This window comes from Equus przewalskii, chromosome 11 (genome assembly GCF_037783145.1).
Source record: "Equus przewalskii isolate Varuska chromosome 11, EquPr2, whole genome shotgun sequence".
In the NCBI taxonomy this organism is placed as follows: Eukaryota; Metazoa; Chordata; class Mammalia; order Perissodactyla; family Equidae; genus Equus; species Equus przewalskii.
The window spans coordinates 23,053,721-23,079,231 of record NC_091841.1 but is presented as its reverse complement, the minus strand read 5'-3'; the positions used below and the strand labels follow the sequence as shown (position 1 = coordinate 23,079,231).

The window sequence follows — 25,511 nt, the reverse complement described above, 5'->3', positions numbered from 1 at the left end:
CCCACACGCTCCTCCCACCCCAATGTCCCTTCTCCTTCCCAGGTCCGCAGAAGGCCCTGGAAGGGGGAAGGCGGCGAGGGAGGTGACAGAGAGAAAGCACGCGTGGGCTGGGGGCCGCGTGCGCCACCAGCCTGTGCCCGGGTGTGCGCAACCCAAGTTAAGGGCCCGAAAGCTGTCGCTTTTCACGCATCAGCTGTGCCAGAGCAGAAGGCAGAGCCGCGCCTGCCCAGGGCTGGGGCCGGATTTCAGCAGGAGACGGGTCCCCACACGCCCAGGCCCTGGGACTAAAACAGCGTGCCTGGGAGGGCCGGGGGCAGGACAGAGACGCCACCGCCACTGGGTCCCCTCTGCCCCCAGGGTCTTAGACTGACAAGCACCTTCCCCACCCTCCCCCTGGGATGGCCTCGGAGGAGGTGTCTCGTATGCCCCTCACTACAAGCCGGTGGGTGTGTACGGCTGCTCCTGTGTCACAGCATTTACCACACGCCAGGTCCTGTGGCAAGCAGTTCACAGATATTACTTCCTCTTATTTAATCTTGTTAAAACCCTATGAGGCAAGTGCCATTCCTAGCCCCATTTTACCGATGAGGAAAAGGAGGCCCAGAGAAGTTAAGAAGTTGCCCAAGGTCACTCAGCTGGTAAGCAGCAGAGCCAGGCCGTGAGGCTTGGAGTCTGTGCTCCAGCCCCTCCCGAGGAGCCCTCCTCAGGGCTCCATCTATCACAGGGGCTTCAGCTTCTCGTTCTCACGCTAATTATCTTCCACTCGTCTACAACAGGCAGAATTTGCCATCTGCCACTGGCCTTGACACTGACACCAGCCAACTCCCAGGAAATCAATTGGGCCCGTTGGTTTCCTGCTAGTTATTCTGGAAGGGCGGCTGGCTGGGGACGGGGAACAAGGAGGGAGGGCCAGGAGGGAGGGCAGCAGGACCTTCCCTGGCAGCCAGGCCGCCCTCCTCCCCCCACCGCCCTCCCCAGGTCCTCCCTCCGGGGGCTTCATGCCAGGGCTCCCTCAGGGCTGGGCCAGAATGGATCTGTTTCCAACAGTGGAAGAGGTTCCCCAGGTCCCGGCCAGGCCAGGTTTTGTTTCTGAGTCTCCCCTGGAGACCATTTATTTTCCTGAAACTAGGAACAGGCCCTCATCCCACACGCATTCCAGTGCCTGCGGCCCGGAGGGGCGGGCTCGGCTGGCCCCATGGGCGCTGCCCGGCCGCCTGGGTCACCAAGCCCCAGGCTGCTTCCTCCTGCCTGTCTGCAGGAGGACACGGGCAGGCGGGCACCCATCCCCAGTCTGCTTCTATTTGGGCAGAGTCCTTCCTAGGCCACCCTGTGGTCTCCTCACGCCCTAACCCATCTCTACCCTGCTCTCTGGAACCCTCCTCTCAGAGGCGAGCGTCTGGGCGGTGGCGGCCACCCAGTGAGCCCACGGCTGCCTGCCCCCAAGCCCTGGGGCTGACTCCTGGTTCCATCACTTCTCGTTGTCTGTGACTGTCACTTCTCTGAGCCTCAGTTTCCTCATCTGCAAAATGGGATGATGAAGGTACCAGCTTCACAGGGAGTCACGCGGAGAAAATGAAATAATGCATGTCGACTCTCGGCTCACAGAAAGCATTAGTGGCTTCGTCACTATTTACTAATCACCTCTCCTGATGCTCAGAGCTTTTCCTCACTACGCCGAGTTCCTGCCCCTGAGGAGTGGCAGGGACGCTCCTCTCTCTGGCATCTAAGTCAACCCTCCTAAAGAGAAAGGCCCTGCTCTCTATCCCTGGGGACCAGGCTGAGCCACACCTGCCTTCATCCTCGACAACCTACGTAACGCCCTGACCTACCTTCTTGGGCAGGGATGGTGGCATCCCCGAGGAGACCCACCCGCAAGGCTGAGGGTTTGCTGGCCCTCCTCCTTCATCCACCACAAGCCGGTGGGATGGGCATCACCATCCCAGGGGCAGCTCAGCCCATGGACCTCCAGCCCAGGGCCACGCCTTGCTCCTGCCAGAATGCCCCAGGTCTGTCTGTTCAGAGTTTTCAGGGTGTCCCATTGTAGGCCCCCTCCCAGCTCAGTCCCAAGGGGCACAGGCCCACCGCTCATGCCCACTGCCCAGTCCAGCCTCCTCCCGCTCCCCCATGCTCCCCCCGCCCACCCCCAGGCTCCCCCAGGGCCTCTGCTCTCCTGTGAGCCATTTGCTGGGAGCCCCCACCAGGCAGTTCAGCTGCAATGCTCAGGCCGGCTTCTCAGAGCTTTCCCGAGAGGAGACTCCTTGTGCCGGGTGCTGGCAACACCTCCGAGAGGAATTAACACCTTCCACTTCATTAGGGGCCCCCTAAAGAGGCCGTTAATGAGGATGCTAAGTGGGCACACCTCGGCTGACAGCTCCCTCTGGGAACCCCCACCCCCATGCCCAGCATACCCTGTGCCAACGGTGTCCTGTGTGCCGCCTCAGGCTGTGGGTCGGGCCTCGGGGTCTGGTCTGCATGGGGGGAAATGCTTCCCAGACTCCAGAGGCTGCATGGGCCATGGATTGATCTGCGGAGGGGTCACCTGCCTGGGCAGCACAGCCATCTAGGGCACAGGCCGGCCGCTCGGGCTCTTGGGTTTCACTTCGACCATTCCCTGGGCATCGCAGAAGCAGGCGGGGATCGAGTGACTGCGTAACACAAGCTCTTCCCCAGGGGAGGAGTTCTGCAGCTCCTGTATGCGACAGGAAGGGCCACCACCCCCGGCCCCCACGGAGCACGAGTGGAGGTGGCACGTGCTGCTTCCAACAGCACATGACCCCAGCACAGACCCTGCCCCGAGACCCTCCTCTCCTGTGCCCCATGAGGGGGTGTCCGCGCTCTTCCAAGTGGGTTTCTGGAAACGCTTAGGCACCCCCGGATGACAGGAGCTGGTCACAGCAGGTGGGGTCTGCAGGCCGCCTGTCAGAGCAGCTTTTAGCTGTCACACGTATTGGGGTTCCTCGTAACACTGCATTTTGAACTCAACAGCTTCAGTGCTTTAAAATGTCTGAGAGGCAGTGGACAGGATGACCTCTCAGGTCCACTCTGGCCTTGACTTTCAGAGTTCCACTTGCTGGTGGGTGCAGGATGGCCGAGGCGAGAGCCTTGGGGCTCCAGGCAGGAGCCCAAGCAACTTCGACCATCACAAGTGTCTCCTGGCCTGAGCCACAAGGGCAAAAGGGGTCACAGAAAAACCTGACCCAGGAGCTTGGAGACAGCACTGTGGCCGACGCTTCGGTCTTTCAGACCCCCTCATTCCCTCCCACCTCCCTGGCATGACAAGGCTGGACCCAAGCTCAAGGGACCACAGGCCTCCAAGGAGGGGTGGGGGCTCAGAAGGCCCTCTGCGACCGGGTGGAGGACACGGCTAGACCCGGCTCTTGTCCCAGTGCCTCTGTTCACACAGATATCACTGAGCACGACCTTCAGAGGACAGCGCAGAAGCCACTTCTCAGTACGCGTCAGCCACCATTTCGTCATCCGTAAAACAGAGATGGTGATGACAGTGCCTCCCTCTGGGACTGCTGTGAGGACAAAGTGAGTTCAAAGTTGTAAAGTGCTGCGGGCATTAGCTACACGCACACAAAGTTTACAGTCTTAATTAAATCAATCCCCTCCTCAAAAGCGGGTTATGGCTCTGAAACGCCCTTTAAATCAGATTACAACTCCCAACCGTTAGCCATCAAACTCTCCACCAGCCACGGCCCCGCTCCGTCCCTGCCAGCAGGCACGGCCATTTCCTGCTCCCGTCTGGTCTGCGTCTCCCACCTGCTCATCAGCTCATCAGCGGAGTGAGGGAGTAAGCGAGCCCATGCCGGTGCTTCCTGCTCTCCAGATGGCCCACCCACTGCAGGGGCTCCTCCTGGGAAAGCCCGGGGGTTGTCCCCAGTCGGCCTTAGGCCTCAGCACTGGTTGATGTGTCCACAACAGATGAGTGAAGTCAGGACCCACTTTCCTGCAGGCTCCTGGTGCACCTGCCTCGCCTTCTCCGCTCCCAAGGAAAAACCTCGGCCTCCCCCTGCTCCCCTCCCCTCCCTGGGGGATGGGCCCGGAGGCTCTGGGCAACGGAGACTGGCACTGGTGGGGAGCCCAGGAGGGGAGCACTGGCCCCTACAACGGGGGCAACCCCATCAGGCACCTGATAAATGTCAGCCTTCTGCCCACTCATGCCTGGGCAGGAAAGAAGGACTTGCTTGTATGTGGGGGGCAAAGGCTCGGAGAGAACAGGGCCTTGCCGGCTGGACCTCAGACTCCAAAGTTTGGCATCACTTTCCTTCCCAGAGGACTCACCCTCGGGGCCTGGGGCACCAGCCTTGTCACACTGTCACTTCTGTGGCCTCTGCTTCCCGGTCTGCTCCCTGGGTGTGGCAGGAGGTGGAAGTGGGGCCACACACATGGCACAGCCCTCATGACCACAGGCTGGCACTGCCGCCCTTCCAGCCCTGAGTGGCATTCCACTACCGCTTAACAAGGTCACGGCAGGGAGGGAATGGGCATTGGGGGGGGCCTCCTCCCCATCAACCTGGGGCAGGGGCCCACGGTCCGCCCCATTAACTGCCTGCTACTAGTGGGACGAGCCAGGCCTTTCGCTGACCCCTGCGGGCCCCAGGGAGGTCAGCGAAGCTGCCCGTGACTCCAGCGGATGAACCTTTCCACGAGAGCTGACAGTGCCACAGAGAGACAGCAGGAGGGCCGTGTGCCGAGTGCTAATGGGCTGCCCACCTGGGGCCGCAGAGACAGACAAGGTCCTGGCCAGACGGGCTGAGGCCAAGGCTCCTGCCAGGCAGAAAGTGGCATCTCGCCTCCTCCGGGGCTTCGGGAGGCAGTGTGACAATGCCTGCTCCCTCAGCAGGCCCAGCCCTTGCCGGCTCGCCCCAGGAAGGCTCTGGAGTGGGGGGTAGCAGTGAGGGCGTCAGCCAGAGCCTGACGGAGGGATCAGGGTGGGGGGCGGCCTGCGTCATCGCTCCTGCTGACTTCCCCTCCCTCAGTGGCCACTGGCTGCTATAAATACCACTCCTGCCTCTGGATGTTGCGGGAGGTGACCTAGAATCTGGGCTCTGGGCCTCCTGGGTGCACCCTCTCTGCCAGCGTCCGACAGAGCCTGTCCGGCCAGAACATCCTGGCAGGCTGGAAGCCCACTCCCATGGTGCACAGGGCCCCGCCAGGAAAGGGAAAACCCCGACACGGGGGGAGCCAGCTGTGGATGCCCAACGCCGAGTCTCCTAGGACCAGCATTTCTCCTACCTTCATGGCAAGCGCAGAGGACACCGGCCCCCGGAGAGCAGAGGCCTGGCGGCCCGCAGGGGAGACACAGCACCCAAGGCAGCCCGCTCAGCCAGGGACCACCCAGCGCAACCGCGGCCTCCAGCTCAGGGGCAGAGGCTCCACAGTCATCTGATCCTGGGCCCTCACCCCACCTTCTCAGTCCCACGGTTCCTCTGCAATTCGACCTGGTTTCCAAACTTGTCATCGCCCTGGAAGCCCGCTGGGACATACTCTACTTTGACAGGGCGCTCGCCTGCTCACTCTTCCAATTGGTACCCTGCTTCTCAAGGAGCTCTTCCCCTCCTCGACAGACCGCAGACAGGCCCGGGCCCCAGACCCCAGGCTTGGCAGACCCGGGAGCACAGGACAGGAGGTGGCCCCGGGCCCGGCAGTTGTGGACACCAACCCTCGTATGTAGCCAGGGTGTGGTTCCAGACCCCCTGGCTTAGGGCAGGGCCAGGATCTGAGGGGGAAAAGCTGGAAACAGCTCCAGGGGTGGGTTCTGGGCGGTGTGGACACAGGTGAAATCTAGTGAAAATTAAATTCACGCATGCAGCCATTCTCAATCCAGCTGACAAATAAGCAGAGTGCCAGCTACATGCCAGGGGCCACAGCAATAAACAAAAGCCGATGTGGGGGCGGCCCTCACCGAGCCGACAGGCAGGAATGAAAGAGAGACTTCAAGCTCATCTTCAAGCAGAACAACAAAAAACTCTACGGCATGTGCTCAGAAGCGAGGGCCCAAGTAGGGAGGTGAGGGCACCCGCCCTTGGAACTGGGAACAGGAACTGAGCTCTCAAGCACAAGGAGTAAAGAGGCCACAGGAGAGGGCAGCGGGGAGCTGCATGGAGGATGCCCCTCGGCATGAAGACCACGGTGGATGGAGCAAAGATCAGACCAGACGGGAGCCGAGAGGAGGGCCGAGGTAGAAAGGCCGGCGGGGCCCCGTGAGCCAAGCCCAGAGTCTGAGCTTTACCCCCAGAGCAACAGGAAACTACGGGCCAAGACAGGCAAGAGGGTGGAGAGGAAGGGGCCCAGACTGAGGGGCAGCAGACAACAGTGCCAGGGGGACGGGCAGCAAGGGAGAGGGTGCTGCCAAGGACGCCCCAGCCTAACAGCCTGCACAACTGGACAGGCAGCGGGGCCAGCACTGCATGTGCCCTCAGCGCCCTGGAGCACTTCCTGCTGTCTCTTCCTGCAGGCAGGGAGAGATGGACGGCGCCCTGCTTCAGGGATCCTGGAGGCACGCCAGGGGAATGGAGGCCTGGGGCAGCCTGTCCCCAGGCCAACAGCGACAGCCTGGGCGTCGGTCCAGCAGACACCAGTTCAGGGGTGGTCACCAGGCTCGGCTCCCACATTTGAGGGTCCCCACAATTAAGCTGGAGGTTGGAGGCATCTCCCCCTCAACACTGAAGTCCTTCCTCGTCCTGCCACCCGGCTCTGACCACGAACACGGCCCCACGGAGGAGGCCTTCACCCAGGCAGAGATCTCGGAGCTGATGGAAACCACACACGGGAGGGGAAATGAAGGCTGGGAGAGAGGATGTCCCTGTCCCACCCACCATTTCCAGTCACTGCACAGAGCTCAGCACACTTGGAAAACTCGCCTCTTCTTTCCCTGGCCTGCCTGCCCTCCCCTCCTCCCACGCCGCCCCTGCTAACGGCCCTCTCTCTGTCCCCCAGACAGCCAGGCGTGTCCTGTCTCAAGGCCCAAGCCCTCACATGCTCCCCTCATCTCTGCGTGGCTGGGCCCCTCTTGTCATTCAGTTCCAAGCTCAAATGTCCCTCCTCTGCCCTTCCCACACAGTGTCAGGTGCCCCCAGGCCTCTGCCTCTCATTGCTGTTCTATGCTCCTCAGCACTTGCCACCATCTAACACTCTCTAGTTTATTCGTTTGGTAATAAGTTTACTGTCTGCCCCTCCCCACCGGGTGTGGCTCCCAGGGCAGAGGCCCCGCCTGTCTTCTTCCCTTCTGTGTCCCCAGCACCCAGCCAAGGGCCTGGCAGGTGGCAGGAGCCCATCCAGTCCTTGCTGCCTGAGGAGGAGCCACGTCTGAGCACGGCCCGGGGGAGCCAGTGCAGAGCTGGGCCCAGAACCCAGGGCTCCTGACTCCCAGCCCTGGGCTCCTGCCACACCCCCCGTGGCCCATGCCCCAGATCCAGGCTCAGTCCTGAACGGCTCTCCTGCGGCAACAACCACATCCGGGGCTTCACGGCAGCTGGACAGCACTCTGTGGGCAAGGCAGGGAAGAAATGCGGCACCTTCGTTTGGCTGATGTGGAAGCTGTGGCGGGAAGAAGGTGTTGGGTGATTTGCCTGAGGCGACACAGTGAGTGGTAGAGCCAGGACCATGACCAGTTATCCCGGGAGGTTCTGCTGCCCAAGGGGCTCCACGGCACCAATGAGCCTACCCCCTTCCAGCTCCCAGCCCCGCCTGGGCTTCCTGGGCATCTGTGGGAGCGTGACTTGTGATGTCCACTTTGCAAAACGCACCACTAGAGGGAGGGGGCATCTCCCCAGGGAGAGCACGGAGGGCTGTGCTCTTGGGATGCAGCCGGGTACTCCTGCCCTCTCCCAGAGACAGGGCTCCCCATGGGACCACCTGGCCAGCTTGCAGCCCGGGGCTGCCAAAGGGGCTTAGCAAGGATCCCGGGCCCACTGTCAGTAGAAGAAAAGGTAGGACTTGGGAGACGAGCTCCCCTCTCAGAGCTTCAATGTCTTCATCCAAAAATTAGGGGGTTGACCAGAGGATCTCCAGTTTCCCTAGGATTCTGTTTTTTTTTTTTTTTTTTTGGTGAGGAAGATTGGCCCTGAGCTAACATCCGTTGCCAATTTTCCTCTTTTTGCTTGAGGAAAATTGTCATTGAGCTGACATCTGTGCCAACCTTCCTCTACTTTGTATGTGGGATGCTGCCACAGCATGGCTTCATGAGCAGCATGCAGGTCCATGCCTGGGATCTGAACCCGCAAACCCCAGGCTGCTGAAGAACTTAACTACTATGCCACCAGGCCGCCCCAGGATTCCCTTTTTTATTCCCCCTGAACGCTCCACAGGCCTTCGGCCTCTGCTGAAAAAATACACCCCATGGAAGACTCAGAAATACTGACAGTACCACCCCACGGCCGCCCAGGGAGAGAGACGGGCCAGGAATCACCATACCACGGCCCAGCGTTTCAGGGGCACCAACTTGTGCAGGCAGTCAGGACTAGGTTCAAAACCCAACACATCACGGACTTGCCCGCGACCTCGGGGAGTCTCCAAGCCTCGGTTCCTTTCCAGACAGTGGCCTCCCTCCCCGTGCCCCTGATGTGCTCTCTGCCAACTTCCTAGGATTGTGAGAACAAACAAGACAGAGGAGGCTTCTTAGGAGGAAAGCACTATAAAAAGCCTCAGGAATATGATTACTTCCCTTTACAACGGAGCCCTGGGCTTCCCGGCCCAGCCCGCTGGGGCCTCATTCGGACTCTCCCAGCTTCCCGCCTTCTCCCAGCTCACACCTGCGCCATCCCGAGGAGACCAGAGGAAGAGAGCAGGTGGCACCGGCAGGCACGCCCCTGCCCCAGCATCTCCCCCGGAGGCAGCGGGCCGAGGAGTGCGGCAGGGGCTGAGATTCCTGACCCTCGGCCCGCTGTGTGCGGCCCCTCCACCGCCCTCCGTGCAGGGCCTCCTCCCAGCTCGTCAGGGACTGGGGAGGGTGTGTGAGATCACGTCTGGGACGGGCTCGGAGTTCCTCTGAGAGAAAAGCTCAGAGAGATCCAGGGTGGGATGAATTATGCGTCAACGTGCTTATTTATTAGCACTTGGCTTGCTGCAGGGGACAGTGGGAAACACGTGGAGCTTGGTGTCAGAGAATCCAGGCATGGCTTTGGGCTCGGCCACAATAGGTGGGCAAGTCACAACCTCTTGGAGCCCCGATTCCTCTACAAGGGGGATAAATAACATCTGAGTGACGTTGGTTACAGCGGGACACAAGCAGGAGTTTCCTTACCTGGAGGTGGGGACTGCGAGGGCACCAGCCTCACAGCGTTGCTGTGGAGTGAGGCTGAGCGCTCGCCAGGGGGCTGCGTGAGCACCACGCGCATTAGGGACCCTCAGGGCTGCTGGGGAGGAGAGAGTGGTGTGGTCAGAGGTCTGAGGGTGGGGCTACTGCGATGCTGCTCAGGCCGGCAGACTCTGGGTCCACCCCCAGGCCAGCACCCGGCCCTGACCAGCAGCAGGAGAGAGGGCTGTGCAGGGCCCGGCAGCCACAGTGACCTAAACGAGTTACAAACCCCAGGAGACTAGTGTCCCTACTTCCTCCATGTCAGTCCTGCTCCCCAGCTAAGAGGTGGTGGTGGAGGGACCTGGGGTCCCTCACCAGGCCAGGCTGCCTCCCCAACCCCAGCACACAGCCAGCACGAGAGTAACCAGGCAACTTCTGATACCTGTGCCCATCTGGAAAGGCTGTCCCCAAGCCTGAGCGATGACACTCTCCCAGCTGCCCTCTGTTTACAGAGCTCTTTGCCCAGGGAGGGGGTGGCACAGCCTCTTGGTGACCACCTGCTCGTCCTCACAGCTTGTCTGACAGGTACCAAGAGGTGGAGAAACCACGGCCAGAGCAATGGGTTTGCCAAAGGCCACAGTGAAAGCAGGGTGACCCCCATGGCAGTGTGAGATCTCTCATCCTCACAGGACCATAGCCAGTCCACGAGGCCGGCCACAGGCGGGACTGCAGGGAGGGAGGCCCCAGCTAATACAGGCCACTCCGTGGGTACCAGCTTTGGGAGAGGAAGGGCTCCCTCTTCCCAGGGACGCCAGATGCACCTGGCCTCTGTTTACCTAATCTGTTCCCCTTGGCCCCGAGGACCAGGCCCGTGGCCTCAAGGAGCCGCTGGCACATTCCCCGGTCAGGGACTGCCCACGCAGGGGCGAGCTCGGTCAGCCCATGGGGAGGATGGGAAGGCCGTTCTCAAGAGGGCAGGCGGAGGGGCGGGCCGGGCTGGGGAAGAAATCCTCAAGTTCCTGGGGCCGATTCATCTGAAAGGCGCTGGAGGCAGGGCAGGGGCCAGCTGAAACAAGGCAGGCTCTCCTCACTGGAGGGAAGGGTGAGGGCCGCAGCCAGGCAAGGCAGCTCCAGGGAAGAGAGGGGCAGAGGTGCCTTTGCGGGGCACTCCCGGCTTGGGCCATGTGCTCCTCTGCCCCGGCCACACAAAAGTCCCATTGACACTGCCCTTCGCCCCCATGCCCCAGGGCCAGTGCCCAACACAAGGGCTCTGGGGACCTCTCCTGCTCCTTGCTGACCGTCCAGCTGCTGCTGCCACTGCCGCCCTGGCACGCGAGGCATGTCAGGCCCAGCACTGCAAAGTCACATGCTGTGCGTGGGCGAGGCCAGGCCCCACTGGGGCAGCACCCGGGCTGCAGGATGTGGCGCTTACGGGCACTGTGGCCCTCCTCAGTTATGCAGAAAACCTGGAAGCCTGGAAGCAGCGGGCTACCTGCCCGCCACCCTCGCCCAGCCCCACCCATCTTCCTGAAGGGCAAATCCTTGGGTAAACAGTCAGCCAGGTGAGAATGGCACAGCAAGCATGGGGCTGGGAAAAGCAAACACCGTTGGCACCTCTGTGCCGGGCCCACTGCCCAAAGTGACGGTGCTCGACTGCTCAGAGTGGCCTTGCCTGCGGCTGCCACTGGAGCCCCCAGGGTGAATGCCTTGGCCTTCCCCTCCCCTCCCCCCAGAAGCCTGAGTGTGTGTTGAGGGGGAGAATGGACAGGGCAGGAGTCCTCAGGGGGCTGGACTTCCGATGCTCGAGTGCCACCCCCCACGCACACTGAGCCTTCCTTAGGGGACAGGGTAGGTGACCCAGCAGGAGGCACGGGCCTGGAGCCTCTGCTTGGCCACATCCTGGCTGGGTGACTTTGGACAAGTCCCGGGACCTTAGGGCCAGGGATGCCCACGGGTGCGGCTCTGTGAAGGTTAAACGGGACGAGGCCTGTGTGGGAACACTTAGCAAGGAGTGTGGCACAGGAGAGCATCTCGATATGTGGATGCTCTGCCCAGCACCACATGGATGTGGGGTGGAGCCAGGGCATGTCACAGAATGAGGGGCAGTACTGTGGGCAGTACCAGGGCACCACATCGTCCAGGGGCATGCAGCTGCTCCATGACGCCCTGGCCTCTGCCCCCAGGCCGTCTCACCTGTGGCTGCACGAGCTGGGGCTGCTCCACCGGCAGGAGCTGCTCCTGCTGGCCCCACACTCTGGGCAGCCATGAGCTGGGTCCCAGATTCCCTCCAGTTGAGAAAGGCCTGTGCCACCATCAGCCCCCATCCAGCACTTCTACTTCAGGCAGACCTCAGCCCCCAGGCAGTCAGAAGAGCGCAGTCTCCTCCTTGAAGACCCCACCCTGGGGCTGAACTGCACAGGCTGAAGGGGCGGCTTGGCCTTTATCTGCTCCACCGCAGTCGGGTGCTCTGCAGGCCTCTGTGCCTTTTCACATGCTGCTCCCTGCACAGAATGCCTTTCCCATCTTACTCTCTGGGAACACCTTGGCCTTCCAGGGCTTAGCCTAAACACCTCCTAGGTGAAACCTCCAGAAGCCTGCCAACCCCAAGGCAGGCCTGATCAGCGCCCCTCCATTCCTGCCGCAGGAACCTGGCTCCCCACCAGGCCAGGAACTCCCGGGGCGTCCTGTGTCCTTGGCACCGGGCACAGAGCCTGGGGACTTGCAGCTCCTCAAGAGACCAGGCCCTGGGCCCAGCTCCCGTGTTCCGCTGAGATCACGCTGCTGGCCCCGTGGGCCAAGGAGACTCAGGCAGCGTGCGGGAGGCAAAGAGGACTGAGCTTCCTGGACGAGGCAGCTGGGGGCTGGCGGTCTCCTCTCCTCTGGAAACTGTCCGCGCCCTGAGCACCAAGCCTCCCCCCAGCCAGGGCGGCTCTGGGGGCTTGTCAGCTGCCTCCCCATCTCCAAAAGCAGAAACCAAAGTTAACAGGAGGGGTGAGCAAAGGGAGGTGCAAGCGGAACCGCGGGGAGAAGGGAGTTGTGGCTGCCATCTGCTGAGAACGAGATGTTTGGAGAACACGCGCTCCTCGGCTCTGAGGTCTCCCAGCCAGCTTGCAGAGGGTGGGCCGCCCCTCTGCAGATGGGAGCCGGCGGTGCAGCCAAGCTGAGAGGTGCCAGGGCCCCCGCCTGCCCGCCCAGACCCTCCACTGCCCCCGTCTGACCTCATTCTCAAGCAGATCGGGGCAGGTGTGAGGCTGGGGGGGCAAGGATGCTAGCTCAGGACACGAGCCACACCGCCTCCTCCAGGGAGCCCCCCGCAGGCTCTGGGGAGCCAACTCCACTGTAATGATGATAATAACTCAAACGTAATGATAATAAGGGCAACAATACCAGCTATTGTTTAACAAGGGCCCAACTGCCTGCCAGAAGGCCCTGTACCGGGAAGGTCTTGCCATTATCTCACTTCACCCATCACCTGGGGAGCAGGGAGGAGGAAACGGAGAGTCCTCACTGCAGAGGCACCTGGCCACGGAAGCCCATCGGGAGAAAGTCCTTGGGCCCTGCCTCGCTCTCTGAAGCTGGGGGCTTAATAAACAACAGGAGAACATCTGGCAGGGAAGGCACCTGCTGAGCCACTGACTCACACACGCTCGTTTAGGAAGGAAGGTGAGAGGCAAGGATGCAGAGACTTGCCCCAGGCCACACCGAGGTCAACGGCGGGCCAGAAGCAGAACCCGGAACCCTGGCCTCAAGCCCGGCTCCCGGAGCCTCAGCCGCTCCTGGTCAGAGCTGTCCTCTGTCCTCAACAGAGCTGCCCTTGGAGGGCTTAGACATGCCTGAGGGCCCATCCCAGGGCAGGCCAGGCCTCCCTCGTGCCCCACCTGTCCATGCGGCCCACTCAGGCTGCAGCCAGTCAGCCTCGATGCTCCTGACTGCAGCAGTGGGCCGAGCTCAGGGCCCTGCCCTCTGGGCTGTGCCCCCAGCCCTGTCGCTCAGGAGACTGGGCCCACGGGCCACATTCCTTCCCTGGCCACCCTGCCCTGAGCCTGCTCACAGAGGGATTAGCATGGCCAACGGGGCCGGACATGCTTGCAGGGGGTTAGGCAGCCTGCTCGTCAGGGACGCAGGAGCTGCCCCGTGGCTCCTGGCCAACAGAAACTCCTGCATTTCTCACCAGGCCAGGTGGGTGAGTAGGGGGCTGAGAAGTCTGCCCGCCGAGACCGAGCCATGCCAGGGTCCCACGTGTCACCCTGCAAACCTCAGCCCTGGCAGCCTGGCCCTGGGGGTGGGGGTGGGGGGCTGCTGGCCCCTGCTATTCCAGCCTGGAGAGGTCAAGGGGCGACTCTCCCTCCCATCGGCAACAGGAAAGCAGGGACCCCTGAGCAATCACCCAGGACTGTGCATCCCATCCCGCCCCAGAGCCAGCTCGCCCCACGCGGCTCTGCTGCTGCCACCCCCACAGGCCTGGTCGCAAGCCGCACTCCACATTTCTGTCTGCTCCGTCCTCCCCCAGCCCCCCACGCTGTAACTACGACACCTCCGCCCCACTGCCTGCTCTCCGCCGAGGCGGCACAGGCAGCTGGGGGCCGGGAGGAACCGAAGATGCGCTCCAGGGCAGCTGGGGGCCGGGAAATGCTGCACAGACTCGTGTGAATTCTTCCAGGGGGAGAGCTACAGTCTTGTCCCTTTCTGCAAGGGTCCTTGGCGCCTGGCCGGGTCACTGTGCCGGCCCCATTTCCTGCCTCTCATAGTCGGCCACCGGGGCGCCCTGTTTGTGAAGTGCCCGCCGATCAAGGGAATCAATGGCTCCTCTATTCTCTGCCTCTCCTGGCAGAGGACAGGAAGGGAAGGCCTTTCGCCCTTGGGGGGAATCTTTTAGGGAGGCAGGGAGCAGCCCCCCTGTGTTCAGGACCCTCGATGCCTCGCTGCTCTTCCTGTGCTGGGAAGTGGGGGCGCTGTGCTGGATGGGGAGTGGGGCGTGGGGTCTCCCAGGCATGGGGGGAAGGCAGCCAGGGGATCTGACCTGGGGGACCTGACTATAGCCGGCCACAGGACCCCTCGGCCCCCACTCCCGGTTCCTGGGACCCCCTCCACGTGAGTTGCTGTCGCTACCCAGACACCTTCACAAACGACTCCTGCCTGGGCTGAGGCACAGCCAGGCCGGGGTGAGTCAGCCAGGGAAATCCCAGCCCCGGCGCCCGCCGCTGGGTGACAGTTCCGCTGACACCTACGGAGTGGGGCGCCCAGCCCCTCCTGGCAGAGGGTGAGAGGAATGCCTGGGCTCCCCCACCCCCATTTCCTGCTCCCTGAGAGGGGAGCCCGGCGGTGGGGGCAGGAAGGAGCCGTCCCAGAGGGCTCAGGTCCTGGGCTTCGCTCTGCGGCCTCTTCAGGCCTCTGGTCCCTCACTTCTTGGCACGTCAGTGAGGGAGGAAGTGGAAGAAGGGTCACCACGGGCCCTGCCAGCCCCTGCGTGGTGCCTGTGACCCCGGAAATCGGTATCCTGCTTCCCAGGGGCCTCAGTACACCCAGAGTTTCACAGGGTAGGGGTCGTGGACACCCCACATTCCTGTGGGGCCCTGGCCTCTGTTTCTTGTTCGGGCCCCACCTCCATGCTGCCCTGGACCCAAGGAAGGGGAGGGTCAAGGCCCTCCCCAAGAGAAGGGGCAAAGAGGAGGACAAGGCCAGGACAGGACGGCCTCAAAAGGGAAGAACAGAGAGGACAGGCACAAAGCCTGCTCCGGCAGGACCTCCTCTCCCTCAAGAAACCTGGCAAGGTCCCCATAAACCTGCCAGACCGGTTGGTGTTAGCGGCCGCCTCACTGCTGTCGGCTCCCTAAGGTCACAGGGGAGAGGACCTGCAAGATCCTGCTGGAGGCAACTGCCAGCTGGGTCTGTCTCCTTGGACATTCTGGCCAGTGTCTCACAGTTGAACGCCACCCACCCCATCTCTCCATTCCCTTCCAGCCTGACACCTGCCCAGGGAGGGCCACCTTCTTCTAGGCATAGGCGAGGAGAGCGAGGAGAGGGTGATGTTCTGAGCATGCCCCACTCACTGCCTTGCGTGGGCTCCAAGACCAGAGCAGGGGGAGAGCAGAGCCAGGGCCTGGGAGTTCCAGCCGAGGCTTCCGACGCACTGGACGGGACCTCCAGAAGGAGCTGCCGGAGATATGAACACGAAGATGACAAGCCCCATCCTTGAGGAGCTCATAGTGCAGAACGACAAGGAAACCCACATGCAGGCCAGTGAGGATGGAGCTACGATGCTGAGGGGGAGGCCCCACAGCAGGGACAGCGGCTCAGCCCGAGGCAGACAGAGAAGGCTTCCTGGAGGGCGCTGACGGCTGAGCAGGAGTTCACCACCAGGCAGAAAGAGGGGGAAAGCCAGGCTCGCTTGCTCTTCTCTCCCCTCCTCTCGCCCATACACAAAAGCCCCCCAGAATCCCTGAGAAGGATGTACCTTGTGCATGGGCTGGATCCCAGCCAGCACAGAGGCCTGCTGCCCTCACCTCTGCCCTCTCAAGGCTCTGTGCTGAGCACCACCATTAGCTCCCAACTCCAGCCTCTGCGTTGCTGGCAAAGCTGGTTCCTGCAGGCTCCCTGAGCCAGAAAAACATGCTTGTGAGTGCACAGAGGGCATGTGGGGCTGATTCCTCGGCACCATAGGCAGACAGAGGCTTGTTGTTACCTGGGCAGGTACCCAGAGCCCCTCCACAGGCGGGGGAGACAGAAGCTCAAGTTCAGGTTGCCCCAGCCCCTCAGCTTTGATCTTTCCCTCTCCACGCTTCCCCCTGAAGAGTGGGCCTCTTGCAGTTCCCAGGCACGGAAGCTGGTGGTGAGAGAGACCCAGAAACCCATCCATTTCTTTGAAAGAAGACTGAAAAGATGTGACCACACAAACCCCACGGGTTTACTTAAATGTCTTTAAAACAAATGGCCTGAATGGATTTCCCCCACCTTCCCTCCCCGCGAAACCACTCAACGGAAAGGAACGGCTCCAAGGGCAGGAGGCTCAGGGGCTGCTGCGGCCTGACGGTAACGGGGACTCGGCCGGCAAAGCCGGGCAGGGGGCCCTGGGATAAAGGCAGCTCTGGTCTGGAGAAGATGAAAAGCGGACGCCTGACCACAGGCAGTGCGAAGGTGACAAAGTGTTCGCGGCAGGGAAATGTCAGATCCAGGAATGTGCAGTTGCCTGTGTGCCCTCTGCTATGGGTCGGTGGCTGACTCTCCTTTCCAGCACCACGGGTCTCCCTTCCTCCTGCTCCTCCCTTCGTCTCTGCCTGGAGGGCCCTGCCCTGAGCAGCGGCTTCTACACACACTCACTGGGCAGCTGGGACAGACAGGTGGGGTCTTCTTGGACAGCACAAATTGCTTAGAAACTAGGCAAGGGGACAGGAGTCGGGAGGCATGTGACTCCCCAGAGATTAGAGCCGGAAGGGCCCTGGGAGAATCAGAGTTCAAGCCTCCCCAACCCCCTGAACCTTAGAGATGAAGACCCTAAGCTCAGAGAGGTAAGCTGATGTGCCCCAGGTCACACAGCACTAGTTCTCGTCCTCTCCTTGGCTGTATTCCAACCCTCATTCATTCAACCATTACTTCCTGAGCACATCCCTGTGCCTAGACTCTGAACTCAGGTTCAGGCATCCAGGTGACACCCTGACGAAAACTCAACTCTCCTCCAGACGCTTGCGAGCTGGGGGGTTCCCACCCCTTGGCTCTCCCCTCCCTGCTCTTTCCTCTTGTGCAAAGTGGAGGAAATGCTCTTGCCATCACCACTGGAGACTCAAAGCAGAGAGGAAGTAAAAACGTTAAAGAAACAGTGCGCAGGACTGGGGACCACCAGACGCAGCCGGAGGTGGGGGGGACCATGGTGCAGGTCACCCAGTGGGTAGGTCGAACAGGAGGAGGACCGTCCTGGGAGTCTGGGCTGCCACTGACACCTGTGGCTTGAGGCCCCTGGACCAGACAAGCTTATCTACACCTACTTTTTTCTTCTTATTGCAAAATACATTCTCTCTAATAGAAACAAAAAAGAGAGAAAGAAAATAGAAATCGCTTATGATCCCAATAGCAAAATTATTAACTATTAACATCTGTCTAGTCTTTCTTTTTCCTCCATCCAAGTATAAGATCATTCTGTATCTATTGCTTTTTTTCACTGAGGTGGAGAAGGTGAACATTTCTCTTTGTTAAACCTTTTTCCCAATCTTCTCATTACGGTAGAGAAGTCCATGTACACGGCGTACGTGAGTTTATTCGACCAATTCCCTACTGGAGGCCATTAGGCTGTTCCCTCCTCTCGCTGTGACAAAGTCCCCATGGCTGAGCCCGAGGCCAAGCAACTCCGGGATGCAGGCGGGACCACGCTGGAGCCTGGGGCTCCCGACCCCCCGTCTAGTGCTCTCTGTCCCCAGCAGAGGCAAAGCCTTGTACACAGGGTGGGGGGTGGGGGGCTGGTCTTGCCCTTCTCCATAGCGCTCAGGCTCGGTGAGAGAGTCCCAGTGACTCTCAAACTGGAACACCCAGTGAGGACATGATAAATGCAGATTCCCTGGCCCCACCCAGCAATTCTGAATCGGTTGGTCTGAGGTAGGACCCAGGATACTATATTTGAGCAAGCCCCACCATGGCCAAGCCCAGGAGATTTGGAGGCTGGGCTTACCCATCCTGCACTTGGAGAAGCCCTGCTCTAGAGGACGCGCCCCACCAGGGCTTCTCCTACTGGAGGGAGCAGAAGCACCCAGAGCAGGATGAACCACAGATTCCAGGGCTCCACTCCCAGAGATGCTGATGGGGCCAGAGAGGGGGGGCACTGAAATTCTGCATTTCTAACCTGATCCCAGGTGAGGCTGCTCTGGCTCATGATCCACACTCAGGAGCACTCAGCTGAAGCCACATGGGCCCTATGTGCAGATGCCGGGTGGGTGCAGGTGACAGGCACTTTGCCTAGATGGGTAATCAGAGCCAGCACTAGTAGGCACTGCCCGTGGGCCAGACACTGTGCCCTGGCCACCCAAGCTGTGGTCTGTGGGCCACCTGCTCACAGGAGCTGATGTGAGGCCCCATCCAGCCTCCATGGGAATCTGCACTGGAAGCTCCCCGGGGATCTGTGTGGCCATGAAAGAAGCCCTATACTGAGCCCTGATGAGCATCATCCCACATCATCCTCCTAAGACGCCTCAGAGATAGGTCGGTGATACCCTGAGTTTACAGGTGGAAACTGCAGCTGAGAGGTTCAATGACTTGGCTAAGCCCTCACAAGTGCCACCAGCAGCAGCTGTGACACGGAGCCAGCCAGTCCAGCTCCAGAGCCTGAACTCCTAACCCCGCATCCCAAAGCCCCCATGGCTTCCGGTTCAATCCCCACCACCGTTCGGCTGGGAGGCTCGAACTCTGCACCTTACAGACGGGACCTCGGAGACTGGGGGACGTCAGGCCGACTGCTCTGACACTCTCCCTGGGAAACGGGGGACCTGGCGCCTACCCTGTCTGCCGTGTCCACGCCCGTGTCCGTTCCCTCCCAGCCCCCTCCGTCTGTGGCAGGGAGCCAGAGTGGGGGTCCTGCCTCCAAAGCCGGCAGGCTCTGCAGACGCGGTCGGGGGCAGGAAGTGGGAAGTGGGGCGGAGGAACCAGGAGCTCGGTTTGGTCTGAGGACATTCTTTTTTTCACAGCCAGACTCAGATCTGTGTGCCTCTTGAAAGGAAGCACAGAATAGCTGTGCTCAGCCCAATGGGGCCGGCCCCTTTCAACCTTCCAGTGGCTGCCATTTCCAATTACAACTTCAGAGGGCTCCTATAATTTATACGTCCCAGGCTGCACCGCTCCAGCGGCTTTATGATGGGAGTTCATTACACCATTAAGGTTAAACTTTTATAAAGTACTGAGCAGGTGGTGGGCTGGGCGCCCGGCTTAGTTCCCACTGCTGGAAGCCCGCTGAATGGGGTTCACCTGGGGAAGGGAGGGGGCCAGGCTCTCTAAAGGGGCCAAGAAATGGAGAAGGCGGCTCTGGAGAACAGGGGCCCTCCATGAGCCTGTTGATTAAACTGCATGGCAGAGCAGGCAGGCAGCAAGGAGAACAATCTCCAAGTGTTCAACATTACTGGCAGGGGGCACGTGGGGCGAGAGGAACAATCCTGTGTGCGCCTGGATGCCGCCTGCCGAGGCGGGTGAGGTGCGGGGTCGGAGGAGGTGGCCGCGAGCCACGACGGCCTCCACACAGGGAAGGGCAAGGGCTTCCTGGGAGCGGGGCAGGCTGGTCCACTCAGCAACAGGGTGGCCAAAGGCGGCCCTCCTTTGTAGCAACCGGTTCTTCCCGTGGCTCACAGGGTCCTCAGACCCGACGCCAGTTGGGGTGGGGGCAAGAAGGAGCAGGGGCCAGACGGCGGTCTGAGTCCCATTCTGCCAGCTGCAAATATATGGCCTCTAGCAGGTTCCTTCAATTCTCCAAGGAAGCTGAGGCCCCTGACCTGTGCCTCTGCTGGAAAATCCATGGGCCTCCCTCCTAGGGCGGGTGGGCACCGCCCTGAGCACAGAGCCAGGCGAGCGCCAAGCGAAGGAGCCCAGCCACTAGGTTTTGACGAATTACGCCGCATCCAGCATGAGAGCAGGGCGAGCAGAGGGGACTGACTCCCAGGAAGTGTTTGCTGTTGTTACATTTGTGCTGTTGTTACATTTGTACTGTCTGTCTGTTATGTGTCAGTCTCTAAGTGAGGAGCTCCCTAAGGAGCAAGTGGTAACTTTTCTCTGATTCCCAGCTCCAGGCACAAGGCTTAGCTATAGTAGGTACTTGTTAAATGTCCCTGAATGAACAGGTGGACGGGAGATGACAAGTGGCAAAGCTGTTCTCTGCTCCACAGTCTGGCCCCGTCCCAGGGAAGGTGTCCGAGGATGACCAAGTTCTTTCCAAAGGTATGAAAGTGAAACAACCTCTTGAGAAAACTTCCTTGACTTCCCAGGAGGAAAGAGACTCCAGGTGCGGCAGGTTTTCTGGCTCTGGGACGCTGGCGTTGACTCGGCCCTCCCTGTCTGCATGTCCTTGGAACCAAGGAGGATTCGCCAGGACTGGAACCTCCAGCCTCAGTTGGGGCTCTGTGGCCCCACAGGCAGGGTTCACCATGGCCCCCAGCCCAGCTCCCCTTGGAAGCACTGGCCTCCTTTTCCAGTTACCGGAGACGCTGCCCCAACCAACAGGCTCCCAAGGGCCGGAGAGGACGAAACACGGCTCTGGATTTGTCAAGGTTGCCAGTGTTCTTGGCTGTGAGGCCAAGTGTTGACCCCTACTCTCAGGATGCACAGTCTGATGCATAGGCCACCTTCCCATCGCCAAGGGGAGCTGGAGGGGCCGAGGGGCCGCCGCCTGGCACGGGAGGGTCAGACAGTCTCTGAGGAAAGACAATGGCTTCCCCCAACGGCCTCAGGAGAGGAAAAGGTGGACAAAGAAAAGGCAGCTGGATGGAAGAGGCACCAAAGGGAAGGAAACCAACACAGGAGAGGAACCAAAAGGAACCGGGGGCTGGGGCCAGCCTGGGTGGGGTGTGGGGCGGGAAAAGGGTAAGAAGCCAGAGGGATGGTGGGACACTGCCAGCTCTAAGAAGTGGCCCGGAAGCCGGAGGGGAGTGGAGGAAGCCCAAGGGTCCAGCCTGCGTTGCAGGAGTGGCGCTGGGTTGCCTGGCTGCAGAGGAGCCGCTGCCTCAGAAAAGGAAGCATCCTCTCATCTTAGCATCCGCCTGGCAGACAGAGAACAGTCGAGAGAAAGCCCGATAATTAACAATAGTAGGTAACGTTTATTGAGAACCTCTGATGTTCTTGGGCATGGGCAGAACTTCCAAGGTGGTGTCTCATTTGATGCCGACAGCAGCCCAGGGAGCCATATCCCATTAGATCCCCCATCTTAGAGATGAGGAAACTGAGGCTCAGAGAGGTTAAGTGACTTGCCCAAGAAGCAGTGGACTCAGATGAAGCTCCGTCTTTAGGCTAAAGTCCGTGCTTGCAGGCCTATGCTGTGCTGAATTTGAAGAGAGAGAATGAATCAGAAGGGAGTGATCAAAGGAACAAATGGGGGCAGCATCCTGGAGACCAGGCAGTCCTGAGTAGAGGAGGTGGGGAGGTGCTCACTGGGAGCAAGCGCATTGGGGATGAGGGCCCCTGCAGCCGAGACCGGCCAGGACAGTCCCCTCGGCCGCGGGGCACTGGGCTGCCCCGAGATTCTGGAGGCTGCCACAAAACCGCAGCGGGGCAGCCATCCCACGGCAGTCCAGGAGCCTGGATGAAGGGGGAGCTGGCTAAAGGGCAGGCCCCCGGAGCCTGACGTAATCCCCGCCTGCAGAAGGCGGAAACTTGGGAAGTGAAACAAACCGTCACTGAACAGCAGCCCGGCCACGGCTTTCCAACGGCAATGCCAAGCGTGCCTCGCCCCTACCCACAGCCCGGGGCCTCTGCCCTCCTCTTCGGGGCCCGGGGGAGCCCCAGCAGCACGCGTCGAGCTGCCCAGGCCCAGCCGGGTGCTGAAACGTGCTCAGAGTGAAGCTGATGAGAAGGCAGAGGATTCCGAGCCAACGCCCTGGGAACCCTGCCACGGCGAGGCTGACAGTCTCACCGCTTTCCGGAACAGACGCAGAGTTCACCTCTTCACCAGGCTTTCCGCATATTTTGAGGGGTGAGGGGAGGTCCCAGTGGCTGCTTGGCGAGCTATGCTCCTTCCTCACCAAATGCAGCCTGAATCGACCTAGTTAGGCTGCCCAGGAGCGTGGGAGATGAGGTTGGGGGGAGCCCAGAACCCCAGGCGGACCCCTGGCACATGCACACAACCCAAGGCCCCAGAGCCGGAGGGACAGCCTCCAAGGACCCAGGCACGGGTCAGCCAACCAGGACACCAGACAGGGGCCTGGCAGCCCGTTTAGGGACCTCTTGCCCAGCTCTTGGCCAAAGAGGGTCCTCGAGCAGGTCCTCACCAGCTGGCAAGCCATGGAATTCACTAGCCCACTCGGTAGCTCAGGGAGTGGGTGCAGATGCCCTGGCCTGGGTTTACATGCCTGGCCTCAAGCACTCCTGGCCTTCAAGCCGCCTCTTGAATCTCACGCACAAGCAAATCCAACCCCTGATTAGCACAGCGTCTTTCCCATCAGCATCGCCTTTGAGCATAGGGCCAGCCAGTGAAGGAGAGAGAATAAATATCATTGCTGCTATTACACCAACGGGGCAACTGAGGCTGAGACAGGCTGCGTGACTCATCTGAAGTTGCCCAGCAGAGCCAGGGGCAAAATCTGGGCTCGGCACCCTCCACATGCCTCGCTGTCTCCCTAAAATCACCCAGCCCGAGTGAGTGGGTGCTCCTGGTCCCCAGGGCAAAGGGGGGAGGGCCGATGCACGTGAACACTCAGGCCAGACGGGCGAAAGGGGATGAGCCTGCTGGATGAATATACAGATATCTGATACACACACAGGCCCCAGGAGATGGAGAGAGATGGGAATTAGAGTGAGAATCGGACGAGGAGCCTGCACCTCAAGGCTGCTGGGGTCCAGATCCTGGCCCTGCCGTCTATGTGCTGAGGGCCTCGAGCATGTTTCTAAACCTCATCTACAAAATGGGCAATACGTCCTGCCTCTCCGCGTGGTTATGAGGATTAAGCGAGCTAACGCATGAATTAGCTCGCATGGCATCTGTGCTCACTAAGTGCGATTTTGCCTTTACTGCTAGCCTTCGATGAGGATATGGATTAGTGAGGGGAACAAGCCAGGGACATTTAGGAACACACACGCTCTCAGGGGGCACCAAGGCCGCGCCCCCTCATGCTAGACAGGACAGCCCTGGAGTTCAGTGGAGATTAAGAAAGGCGTGGTGGGAGAGATGGGCTGTGCAGGGCCTGAAGGAGAGGTAAAGCTTACAGAGGAGAGGGAAGAGTCAAACCCTGGCTCCCACCTACTTGCTGTGCGTCCTTGGGCAGGTAACTCGACCTCTCTAAGCCTCCTGTAAGACAGGGGTTGGAGGGATGGGGGAGTAGAGGCAGGACGTGCTACAAGGAGTACATGAGATCCTCCACAACAGCGGCCCCTCCACTGCAGGGGTACATTCCAAGACCCCCAGTGGATGCCTGAAACCACAGACAGTACTGAACCCTATACAGACTCTGCTTTTTCCTACACGTACACACCTATGATAAAATCTAATTCACAAACTAGGCACAGTAAGAGATGGACAACAATAACTTCTCTTCTGCATATCCCACAGCCACCATCACTGCTCGTGCACTTTGGGACCATTATTAAATAAAATAAAGGTGACTTGAACACACGCACTGCGATACCACGACAGTCGATCCGATAACCACGATGGCCACTAAGTGACTGACACGCGGGAAGCATGTATGGCGGGTGCGCCAGACAAAGGGATGATTCATGTCCCAGGCAAGGAGCTGGACGGCAAGAGATTTCATCACGCTGCTCAGGATGGCGCGCGATTTAAAACTTATGAATGGTTTCTTTCTGGAACTTTCCATTTAAAATATTTGGACTGCTGTTGACCCTCCTGTATTCTGCGCTGGGCATCCTTACTCGGCATTCACAAAATGGAAACTATTGTTACTATTACTGTTATTTTGTGGCTGAGCAAAGTCTACTGGAGACAGACACCCTGGGGCCTTCCCCGACCTCCAAACCTGAAAGCCAAGGGCAGGGCTCTGTCCCCAGGGTCGGGGCTGGAGGGGGGGGACAGAGGTGCAGCCCCACAGAGCTCCCCCAGGCCCCCCCCACCCCCAGCCTGCCCAGCGGGAGGTGCAGGGTAGACTGTACATAATGAAGGGGCATCAATAATAAATTAACCCCAAGGAAGTCCAGGAACATCAATCATAAATTAATTAAATGGCTCCAGGAGAGCAACGACAGGCCTCTTTGGGATGAATTAGAGCGCGTCCTGCCTCACCTTACACAGCCGCGCCCACCCTCCCCCAGCCGGGCGCAGGCTCTGCAGCCGGGAGCATCTCCAGGTGCAGGAACTGGTTCTTAGGAGCAGCTCCCGAAACACAGGTGAAGACAGGCCCTGTTTGCCTCCCCCAGCTCAGAGAACTCTCACACGCTGAAAGGGTTTTGATGAAACTTCCCAGAATAGTAACCTCCTGGGCTGAACTCAGGCAGGCAAAATTTCAAGGGGTAATTTGGTGAGAAAATGATCAAACGCCAGGAAGCGCGTGCTAGGCACGCTGGACGCCCCTCAGTGGGCCCTGGCGGATGAGAACGGCCTTGTGGGGATCCTGGAAGGCCTCCCACTCCTGACCGGGAACCTACCAGCGTCCAAGCAGCTGAAAGTCAAGGGTGGGGAACACACCCCAGGCTGGGACTCGGAGGCCCTGCTTGGATTCCGGGCCCACCTCTTACGGACCAAACTGACAAATCTCAGGGCTTCCGCCTCCCCTCCATCAACAATCAGGCTGGTCTCCCCCTCCTCTCCTCAGGGCGGCCACTGCCCTGGTTCAGACCCTCCACACCTGGATACTGCCCTGGCCCCCAGCTGGCCTCCCCACTCCTGTCCCCAAGAACCCCCGGGACCTGCCGCCAGACGCCTCTTCCCAGGAGGGCACCAGCCCCCACACCTTCACTCAGAACACTTCAGCGACGGTCCCTGTTTCCCACAGACCCAACTTCCAGCCCTACAGTCGTGGCTCTCGGGGACCCAGCTCCAACTCACTTTTCAACAACATTTTTCATTACCTGGCCTACACTCAAGCCAGACCACAAACCTACACTCAGCATCCCGCTTCCCCAGCCACAGCCCCCGTTGCTGCCGTTTCCTCATGAGCTGGGTGGCCCAGGTCAAAGGTCATCGCCACCCACCTCTCCCGTGACCTCCCTGGTTTGAGTCACTCTCTCCTTTGACTCTGGGGGCATCCACCTCCTGAACCTCCAGCCTCGACCTGTGTCTCCATCTCCCAGCTTCTCAACAGACTGCGAACACTTCGAGGGCAGACTCTCCACCTCACAGGCTCTGGAATGGCCAATCCATCTTCACCGGCCTCACGAACCCAACCCCTCAGCGGGTGTGCGAGAAATAACTATCCACTGACTCCGCGTGGAAACGTTCCCCAGGGGCTGAGACGTTATCTTGTGTATGATTCTGTTGACAGATTGGCAAGATTCCATCCATGCCAAGGGGAGGGTGGAGCTGACTTCTCCTTGTCAAGAAAGGGGACAGGACCTATGACATCTTGCCTGGTGCTAATGTATGCAGATCATGATGGAACCGCTTTTCTGTGGAAAAGGTTTCAATTGCCAGAGCAACAAC

The 25,511-nt window shown here is 60.3% G+C and overlaps 1 protein-coding gene across 6 annotated transcripts in view; it reads right to left on the bottom strand.

Moving 5' to 3' along the window:
* DAGLA (diacylglycerol lipase alpha) overlaps positions 1 to 25,511 on the bottom strand; it is a 63,228-nt gene that overhangs the window by 32,942 nt on the left and 4,775 nt on the right. The window contains exon 1 of one of the 6 annotated variants that reach the window (XM_070564116.1): positions 5,242 to 5,407. The exons of 3 other annotated variants lie outside the window; for them this stretch is intronic. The gene's annotated coding sequence lies outside the window, so the exon portion shown is untranslated. Of the gene's footprint in view, positions 1 to 2,408; positions 2,603 to 4,287; positions 4,309 to 5,241; positions 5,408 to 25,511 lie in introns of those variants that run through there. 2 more of the 6 variants (XM_070564118.1, XM_070564117.1) reach the window with 2 other exon arrangements.